Raw genomic sequence first — 11294 nt, 5'->3', positions numbered from 1 at the left:
GAAGTTGTGGATTAATTTCTTCCTTAGTGCATTGCAAATTAGGTACTTGTAATATTGTTTTTGGATGTCATGAAATGGATGCTTTGCTAGCAATGTCTGCTTTCTATATTTTGTGTTATTAGTGGTCAATTTCCATTTTGGAGATGTTTAACTTATGTAATTTCTCTAGCATTTCTTTGCTTAATTATTAGTTGGTAAACTTGTGAATTTATGTTTTATTTCAACAACTTACTAGACAATTAATTGGTGAATTGTTGGAAGAATTATAGTTGATTTTACTGCTTATATTTTGATTGTTGGTAAACTTGTGAATTTATATTTTATTTTAACTTATGTAATATTGAATATAAATATTTCTTTCAAATAACGAATTAGTATAGCATTTATAAAGAAATTATCAGGACAAAAAATTACAAAATATTTTGATTGGGATTTTGGGATCGTATCCAAATATCCGATTTTCATTTCCACTAGATAATAGAGATGCATAAGATTGCATTTGAAATCATAAAAGCAATTTCGGATTAGGACGTAGTTTCTAGACTTTTAAACACATGAAAAACAAGTACACAAAACACCTAAACTAGCACTAGGTATACATCAAATATAAGATGATTTGCTGTCCTAGACAACGTTATGAAAGCACCTTCGTTCTCTTGAACATTGTAGCGATCGAGAAAATCCCTCAGCTTTCTTATAAGGCACTCAGTGATCACACCGTTTTTTCTTTCAATGTATAATTCCACATCGAACTGAGTGTCAAAGTTTTGGAGCACAACATGATAAGTTGTCTCGAGGTAATGAACTAGCCAATACCTTGCAAAATCAATTGGGATATTTTGCATAAAAAAGTAGAATAAGAATTAAAAGCGTGATTTCACTTAATAAAAGCGTGATTTCACTTAATAAGCTCATACCATGTGATAAGTAAACTTATCAAAGTCTTATAATCAAGATACTTACAATAGCTGCTTTACGAAGATAGGCTGCAGTAAAAATAAATCGGAAATTTGGTGAAGGGCAACCTTGCGCAAGATCATCAATCCATTCATTAGTCTCGATCATTTCCAGAGAAGACCTCAGATAAGCCGGTATACGCCCAATACGTCTTTTACTAGAACTCCTAACGTCTTTACCTTTTCCTTTTCCTTTGCTTATACTTCCCCTTGAAATCTGGACTACAAAAGCATTGTGCCCTGAGTAAGTGAAATACAAACTGTCCCCAGAATCTAAGCAATTGTCCTTCACAAACTCAAGCCAACCAGCTTCCAAGATAGTTTTCCAGCCATTATTGACGTCCTCGTCATCCTCTTCATGCACCATAGTTACTTTCCACTCTTTAACACTACCATGCAACAATATGCGTACACGCAAAGAAACATTGTCTAAAACCTCTCTAAACACACCAGGAATGGGATGAGTATACACACACATTTGAATTAAAATCATTGCAGGTGATAATTGGAATAGCACCAAACTAGAGTATAATTAAAAAAAAAAAAAAAAAAAAAAAAAAAAAAAAAAAAAAAAAAAAAAACTACAAACTAAAACGAAATAAGATGGAAACTCTGGTTTTTCCATACCACATACCAGGCTAATTTTCCCATCAAAAATTCAACATAGTAATAATTATTCAACATGTCCATTCACAATAAACTTCTATACATGCATAAGTAGAAAATTTTTATTCATTAGAACATCAACCAAAAAGCTAATCATTCAATGACAATTAAATGATGCAATTGTAACAAATTAAAATAAAAATTCAAACAACTTATAATAAAAATTCACCAAACTTAAAATCTTTGATGCTGAAAAGCATACTACTCAACAGTTATAAAATATAAGATACTAGGGATAACACAATTAGAATAGCACAATCCAACTTAATTGTTGCAACACTAATTAAAATTAATGAAAATTCTGACTTATTAAATCCTTACCACGCTACGTTGATGCTTAGTAGCATACTCAACAGTAAAGGAAGCAGTGAGTGAAGCCATAGAAGCCTTTATGCAAATGGAAAATCAAAGACTTAGCCCTTGGCTATTATATAAAAAATCTTCAAAAAAGGTTATCACCGTACTAAAATACTAATATATCTTTGGCAGAAATCAATAAGTAAGATTCTTTTCCAAAAAACTACATATTCCCATCAAAAATTCAACATAGTAATAATTATTCAACATAGTAAGAATAAGAGGTCAAAGTAGATATGTTTTTTGTCATTCATATGTCCATTCACAATAAACTTCTATACATGCATAAGTAGAAAATATTTTTTACAAACATTTTATTAATTATATTACTAATTGACTTAATCGTTCATTAGTGTAAACAAATAATTCAAGTATTATAAAATCAGTCCTTTATTTTTAACGAGTCCTTTATTACTAATTGATTTAATATGATTTTTTAATTTTTTTTCATTTATATTAATAATTACATTGACTTAATTGTTCATTAGTGTAAACAAGTAATTCAAGTATTATAAATTTTGTACATAATAAGTAAAGTACAACAACACTAATTTTTTCTAACGAGGGATAGCAACGGGTCAAAATGGTAAAGATTCCACTGTCAAGAATATGAGAAAGTTACTTTCGTATTCCTTACCATAATCCTTACACTCAAAATTTCAATGACACTAATCATGATAGGTAGAATAGATCAAGTAAAGAGATTAGATCACACAGTATCTAAATATGAAACGAGAACACCATTAACAACACAAAGTTTCTAAATCGAGTTCACAATTAAAATAACTCGGGTGTTTGGATAATAAACTCAGGACAACATTCACCATGATAATAAACTCACTCTAGTGTTTGGATCAAATGTTTTAAGCCCACATATGTGATATCTCACAAAGCTAGCTAGATTAATTAGAATAAATGGGAGTCTGTAGAATATTCCTCCGTCAGTATCTGCAGAGGAAGTTCTTCACATGATACTTGAACTTCAGGCGAAACATTCCAAAACTCAGCATATGGGTTATGACCCTTTTTACGCTTCACCTGCAATGAAAAAATGTTAACATCATATAGAATGTTAACAACATATAACAGCTTTGGGTGAAACAGCTTCCAGAATGTTACCGGTAACTTCGTTTTGACATTGGAGCTACTGGTCGGGGTTCAACTGACTGACCTTGATTGTCACAGTCCTGCAAGCAAGTATAACATAAGAGAGTTAACATATCCAGAAGAATACATGCAATTAAGGAAAAATAAAAACCTCTAGTGTTACATGTAAGACCTTTCTTGTGTTAGGCTTGGTGGTATTGTAACCTAACTCAGCAAGGGTTTTGTTTTGAGATCCCTTTGGACGGCCTCGAAGTTTTTTTTTTAATTATTGGATCTTTAACTCCGTCATTGTTGGTTATAGATCCTTTACTAATATTGGGGTTAGGTCTGGCACAACCGGTGTTCGGTGTCACTGCATGGGGTGATGCTTGGTGAGTAGATCTTGGTGTGATCGCTTGGGGAGTTGATTGGTGACTAGGAGTTGATCTTGGTGTGAATGCTTGGGGAGTTGATTGGTGAGTAGGAGTTGAACTTGGTGTGGTGGCTGGTTGAGGAACTGGAAGTGAAGACCCAATTTCAGAGGTCGGTAATGCAGTATTCTCCACTAGTTTTGCGCGACTTGCTCTGACCTCTTCACGTAGCTTTTTAACTGCTGCTCGGGCGGTCTCTACTGTGTCATCATTTATTGCAGACGCTTCCTCGCACAAAGATTCAAGATCTGGTAGCAAGGTGTTGTACCTTTTGCATTCCTCTGTTTGACTTGGATCATGGTATGCAACTTTGACCCGGGTGTGCCTCCTAATCACGTCTTTCCGCCATCGGGAAATTACGTACTTGGGGGGAATATCTTTGACCTTATTCTGATCCCACACTCTTATGATGTGCCTACATAGAATCCCATCCTTCTCAAACTTACGGCAGTCACAACTACATTCTTTTGTAACTGGATTGAATGTCACTGAGTAAAACCTGTTGTTGAGTCACTTAAGGTTTTGAGTGATGACAAACAGCTGACTAGCTGGTTCTTGTTGGTTTTATATTATATCAACTGACATTTTGAACAGGAACAGCTATCCCAAGTACTTGAGGCAATATGAAGTTCTTTTGAATCAAAGCATTCAAGAAATCTGTATCAGAATGTTCTATCAAGGAAGGCCGTCAAGACTTGAAGATTATGAAGTCTCTCAGATTAGGATAGTTGATCTTTGTAGTCTTTATAATGTTAAGTGTGCATGGATGTTTGTACGTGAGCTATCTGTATCCCTTACTTAGAATATTTAGTGTTGTAGAGATCAGGAAAAGTTGACCTGATCTCTAGGACACTAACAGGTTGGGAAACAGCTGCTTCGTAGCTTGTTTCATGAACCTGGACATTAGTTCAGTAAATATTTTCTGGAATATATATTTCCTATCCTTAGAGAATATTTACTAAACTAATTGATTCAGTTTATGCAGAGTTGGAGATGAATTATTTCGCATATAACTTAGAATATATTATTCTACCCATTTATGGAAAGTAGAATAATATCTTAGAATATCTCTTATTTACAAAATAAAAGATATTCTATTTACCTAAGTTATGATCTGAAAAGATCACGAAAGAATTCATCTCCCAACCTTATAAAAGCATAAACTCGATCAGAATTTCGAGTGAGCTTTTCTGAAAAACTTCTCTATCTTTGAAAGCTCAAAATACACTCTAAGGGAAATAGTTAGTTCATCTCTTACAAACTATTTATGCACACAGTAAGGATTGTTTTGTAATTATCTCTTGTAAGCTTTGAGTAGGAAGCATTTAGAGGGAAACAAAGGGTTTGTATTGAATCACTAAGAGGTTAGTGATTGGGGTAGCATTTACGAGTGTGAGTGCAAGTGCTTGTGAGTTCAAGTGCGAAGTGACACCTAGAGTTAGGTGTGGGGATCACGAGTGTGATCATTTGTAATTGCTTTTGTTTTTCAGAGTTGATTAATAAAAGTAATTAGGGTAGTGGAGGACGTAGGCTCAGAGTTGAGCTGAACCTCGTTAAATCTTTGTGTTGATTATTTATTGAATTTTCTGTTTCCGCTGCAGGACCAGTTCATCACCTGGTCCCCCTACATAAATAGAGAAGAAAATCCAATAATTCTTAACACTGCCCTGTACTCAATTCAACCCCCCCTTCTTGAGTACCAGCTGCACTTTCAATTGGTATCAGAGCCTCGGCTTCTTGTAAGGGTAATACCTAGAGAAGTAGATCATGAGTACTCAGGAAATGAATGCTATGGGATATGACAACAAGACACCAAAGTTCAATGGGAAGAACTATGCATGGTGGAAGAACAGAATCAAGAATATCATCATTGGCATTGATTATGAATGCTGGTTGGTTGTTAAGAATGGTCCCTTGACCATTGAGAAGTCTGATCCAGAAGGGAAGCTAGTCCCAAAGACTGAAGATGAATACATCTCCACTGATTACAAAAAGCTGGAGAAAAATGCTAAGGCTATGTCAATACTGCAACAGGCCATTGCTGAGAATGAGACAAACAGGATCTCAGCATGCACCACTGCCAAGGAGATCTGGGATACCCTTGAACTTGCCTTTGAGGGTACCAGTGAGGTAAAAAGGTCTAAAATTGATTTACTTATGTCAAAATATGAATCTTTTAATATGTTTAAGGATGAAGATATTAATACTTGTTTTGGTAGATTCATGACTATTGTAAATGATTTAAAATCTCTTGGTAAAAGCTTTACTGATGAAGATCTTGTTAGAAAGATTTTGAGAAGTTTGACAGGTGAATGGACTCCCAAGGTTACAGCCATTTATGAGGCAAAGGATCTTTCAATTCTATCAGTTGAACAGCTGATAGGTTCCCTCATGACCCATGAAATGCTGGTTGGATCTAAGTCAGAGAAGGTACCAGCAAAAGGAATTGCACTAAAGGGAACAGTCGAAGATGAGGATGATGAAATAGGAATGATGGCTAGAAGGTTTGAAAGAAGTTTCAGAAACCAGAAGGGAAAATTCATCAAGGGTAAGTTTAATAATGCATCAAATAAAAAATCTAACAATTTCTCTGCAACAGGATGCTTTAAGTGTGGTGAGAAGGGACACCTTGTGAAGAATTGTCCTCAATGGAAGGACAACCAGTCCAAGGAAGCAGACAAGATGGCCTACAAAAAGGCCATGGTTGCTACTGTCTGGGGAGATACAGACAGTGATGAAGAGGGAGATGATTCAAGTCAGTCAGATGTATGTATGACAGCAATACTGAATCAAAGTTCAGAAGAAGATACCAGGTACAGCAGAGGAACCAGCTCAGATGTCCACTGCCTCATGGCAAAGAAGCACCCCTTGGATCAACATCAGGTAAACATTGATCAGATCAAAAAGGATATGCTCTTTTATGATAGAGAAAACTTGATGGAATGTGCTAGTAGTGCTTTAGATCAATGTTTAGAACTTGGAATTGCTTATCATGATTTTAAGAGAAAGTTTAAAGAAAAGTCTAAAGAATATGATATTGCTAATTCAAGTTGTGATTTGTTGGAAAGTGTCTGTGCTAACTTGAAGCAGGAAGTAGCTGAACTAGAGATTGCTTTAGATCAAAGCAAACTTGAAATTCAGAGAATAAAATCTGATATGGGTTTATGTGATGACAGTGATGATGAATGTGAGAAACAGTTCACAAGTTGTGTCATTAACGTGCTTGATTATAGTGATGATGACTTGTACGACTTTGATAGTATAAAATCTAGGGCAAGTGCTCTGAATAGGTCTAAACTGTTAGAAGGATTCAACTTGTTAGTTGATGATGTAGAGAAACTATATAAAGCATATGTCCTAGTTAAGGACAGCAAAAGTACTGGTTCTGAAACTGTTTCTAGTAATATGCATGATGAATGTGAAGCTAAAATTTGTAGTTTGCAGGTTGAGTTAGCCCAGCTTAGAAAGACTAATTCATGTGATCCTGTAGTTTTGCATGATTCAAGTATTTCAAAATTGCAAGCTGAGCTTGAAAGAGCTAAGCTTGACTTTGAGATAGTTGTTGACCAGAATTTATCCCTGCATGAGAAAATGAATTTAAAGGACAGAGAGTTCATAGAATTTAAGAAGAGAATGGATAAAGTCCTCCAATCCCAGAACTCATTGAACCAGTTAACCTTAACTGCTGGAAACAGTGGTAGAAGGGGACTTGGTTATACTGGGAAGGGGAACAGGAGGAACTGGTCTCCCAGAGATACTACATGGTTACAGGAGTATAAGAAAGGTAAGTATGTCTTAGCAAAAGACATGCATGTGTGCTATCATTGTGGCAAGAATGGCCATAAGAAATATGAGTGTAAAGACAGGAAAAGTAGATTGGATAAAAATGAGAAAAATGTTAAACAGATTTGGGTTAGAAAAGACGTGCTTGAATATGTTGTTGGAAAGGGACCCAAAAAGATTTGGGTTCCTAAAGCTAATGTTTAAATTTTTCCTGTGCAGGCTGAAGTGAGAGACAATACCTACTGGTATTTGGACAGTGGCTGCTCAAGACACATGTCAGGGGATAGGAAACAGTTTCTCTCACTTACAGCTCATGAAGGGGGAAAGGTGACTTTTGGTGATAACAGCAAAGGTACCATTCTTGGAATTGGTAAGGTTGGTAAGTCACTTTCCCATGCTATTAGTGATGTATATTATGTTGATGGTTTACAACATAATCTCTTGAGTATTTCACAATTATGTGATAAAGGTAATAAAGTTGAGTTCAAAGACAACCTTTGTCACATAGTGAATTTGCAAACAAATGAACTTGTCTGCCAGGGATTCAGACATGAAAACGTTTACATTACTTATTTAAACCAAATCCCTGAGAACAAGTCCATCTGTTTGAGTGCTGTTTCTGATAGGGACCAGTGGCTTTGGCATAAAAGGATGGGACATGTCAGCTTTAGACTTCTTAACAAACTCAGGTCTCAAGAATTGGTGATAGGCCTGCCTAACATCAAGTTTGAAGCAGATAGAGTTTGTGAAGAATGTGCTAAAGGGAAACAGGTCAAATCCTTTTTTAAGCCAAAGAAAACTATCAGTACCAGCAGACCTCTAGAACTTATTCATATTGATTTATGTGGACCCATGAGAGTCCAAAGTAGAAATGGTTCTAGATATGTGTGTGTCATTGTTGATGATTATTCCAGATACACATGGACTCTATTTCTGTCTTCTAAAGATGAAACTTTTGATGAGTTTATTGTATTAGTAAAGCAGGTTCAGAACAAGATCAATCATCAACTGGCTGCCATAAGATCTGATCATGGATCAGAGTTTGATAACTCTAGCTTCATAGAGTTCTGCAGGGAACATGGAGTTTCTCACAATTTCTCTGCCCCAAGAACTCCTCAACAAAATGGAGTAGTTGAGAGGAAGAACAGGACTTTGGAAGAAATGGCAAGAACAATGCTCATTGAGAGTTGTCTCCCCAAGTCTTTTTGGGCAGAAGCTGTAAATACAGCTTGTCACATGTTAAATAGGTTGATGTTAAGGCCTCAAATGAAGAAGACTCCATACGAACTTCTTAGAGGAAGGAAACCAAACATAGCATACTTCAGAACCTTTGGTTGTAAGTGTTATGTGCATAATAATGGTAAGAACAGCTTGGATAAATTTGATCCAAGAAGTGATGAAGCTGTTTTCCTTGGTTATTCTTCTCACAGTAAGGCATATAAAGTATTCAATAAGAAAACTTTGTGTGTTGAAGAAAGTGTTCATGTAGTCTTTGATGAATTTAATATGTGTTGTGAGAATGTGCAGGTTGATGACTTAGATGAGATAGGACTTTTGTATTTTACAGGAGAATCAACTGATGTTTCCTTAGAAAAACCAGGTTCACATACTGGTTCACCAGATGCTGCTGGTGAAGGACTTGGTCACAATGAAGGAGATCCTCAACAAGTGGATACTCATGAGGATGGAGATGAAGGCCCCCAAGTAAATGGAGAAAGCAACACCTCAGGGGGAACAGAAAACTTTCAGGACAAGTTTTCCACCCAGGTAAGGGAGGTAGGGGGAACATCTCAGCATACTGGTCCATCTGTGCAAAACCAATTCGATGGCACAAATGAACCAGGGATGCATGATGGTTCTGATGGATTAAATGAGAATGCACCTAGATCTAGCATTTTTAAATATAAATCTTCTCATCCTACTGAACAAATTCTGAGTGATATCAGTAAAGGCATTCAGACTAGGAAAGCAGTTTATGAAAACTTTTGTGCATTTTTCTCATTTTTATCTAATATAGAACCAACTGACTACAAGATGGCTTTAAAAGATCCTGATTGGGTTTTGGCTATGCAAGATGAATTAAATCAATTTGAAAGAAATAAAGTGTGGCATCTTGAGCCAAGACCTGAGAACAGGTCAGTCATAGGTACCAGGTGGGTCTTCAGAAATAAATTGGATGATCTGGGTACTATAGTCAGAAACAAAGCTAGACTGGTCGTGCAAGGTTATAATCAGCAAGAAGGCATTGATTATGATGAAACCTTTGCCCCAGTAGCTAGACTTGAGGCAATAAGGATCTTGATTGCCTTTGCTGCTCATAAGAACATTAAGCTCTTTCAAATGGATGTTAAGACAGCATTTCTTAATGGTTATTTGAAAGAAGAAGTATATGTTGAGCAGCCCCCTGGCTTTGCTGATAGTCAATTCCCAAATCATGTATATAAGCTGGACAAGGCGCTCTATGGTCTTAAACAAGCTCCTAGAGCTTGGTATGAAAGGCTGTCCAACTTTCTGATGGAACATGACTATAGAAGAGGAACGGTTGATAAGACCCTCTTTATCAAAACCAGGAATTTTGATTTGATTGTAGTACAGATATATGTAGATGATATAATATTTGGTGCTACTAATCAAATTTTGTGTAGTGAGTTTGCAGATCTGATGCAAAGTGAATTTGAGATGAGCATGATGGGAGAACTAGGATTCTTCCTAGGATTGCAGATCAAGCAAACAGTTGATGGGATCATGATACATCAACAGAAGTATCTAAAGGAACTAATCAAGAAGTATGGATTGCAAGACAGTAAATCATATGCAACTCCAATACCTACAAATGCAAAGCTAGACAGTGATGATAAAGGAGAGAGTGTGAAAGCTACACTGTTTAGAGGTATGATTGGTTCTCTTCTCTACTTGACAGCTAGTAGGTCAGATATAGTGTTTTCTGTGGGATTGTGTGCACGTTTTCAAAGCAATCCCAAAGAATCTCACCTAAAGGCTGTCAAGAGAATATTTAGATACTTAGTAGGAACAGATGATCTGTACTTGTGGTACCCCAAAGGTGGTTCAATTGAACTATTAGGATACACAGATGCAGATTATGCTGGATTCCTAGTAGACAGAAAGAGCACATCTGGTATGGCACATTTCTTAGGTCCCTGCTTGATTTCATGGGGATCAAAGAAACAAAATTCTGTTGCTTTATCCACAGCAGAATCTGAATACATAGCTGCTGCAGCTTGCTGCTCCCAGCTGTTGTGGATAAGGAACCAGTTGAAAGATTTTGGTATTTTCTATGAAAATGTACCTATTTTATGTGATAATACAAGTGCTATTAACATTTCTAAGAATCCTGTGCAGCATTCCAGGACAAAGCATATTGAGATAAGACATCATTTCCTAAGAGATAATGTTGAGAAAGGTCTTGTAGAGCTGAGTTTTTGCAACAGTGAAGAACAAATTGCAGATATCTTCACTAAGCCATTGGGTAAAGAGTCTTTCTGCAAGTTTAGAGTCATGTTAGGTCTGACTAGGTCAAACTAAGAGACCTCTCTCAGCTGTTTTTCCCCAATGATTGGCTAATTAAGTATTCTTTAAATGTGTGCGTGCATCATACCTTTGCAATCTGTCTATTATCTCAATGTTAATTGCTTATCTCTATGTGAGCAATATTGCAGCTAATCACTTTCAGGATTGAAGGCCATATTGAACAGATAAGCAACTGTTTCAGTAACCCTACCAGCAGAGGAAACAGCAGCAAATACAAACGGATTAATTTTGAAATTAATTTCAAATTAAACCGTGAGAAAATATTTTTTATATTCTTATTTGATTTTAAAATCTTTAAAATATGGCAGTTATTTTCCTCCAACGGCAATTTGTTCTGACAGTTGCAATTATGGGCAGTTGTTCATTTATGGAAGTTATTTCCAAATTAAAATAACTTCCAAATATTTTCTGATCCTCTGATTTTATTTCTGATTGTCTCTATAATTCCTCTTGCTATATATTTGCT

Source organism: Chenopodium album, chromosome 6 (genome assembly GCF_948465745.1).
Source record: "Chenopodium album chromosome 6, dcCheAlbu1.1, whole genome shotgun sequence".
Lineage (NCBI taxonomy): Eukaryota > Viridiplantae > Streptophyta > Magnoliopsida > Caryophyllales > Amaranthaceae > Chenopodium > Chenopodium album.
Note: the sequence above shows the minus strand (reverse complement) of the source record.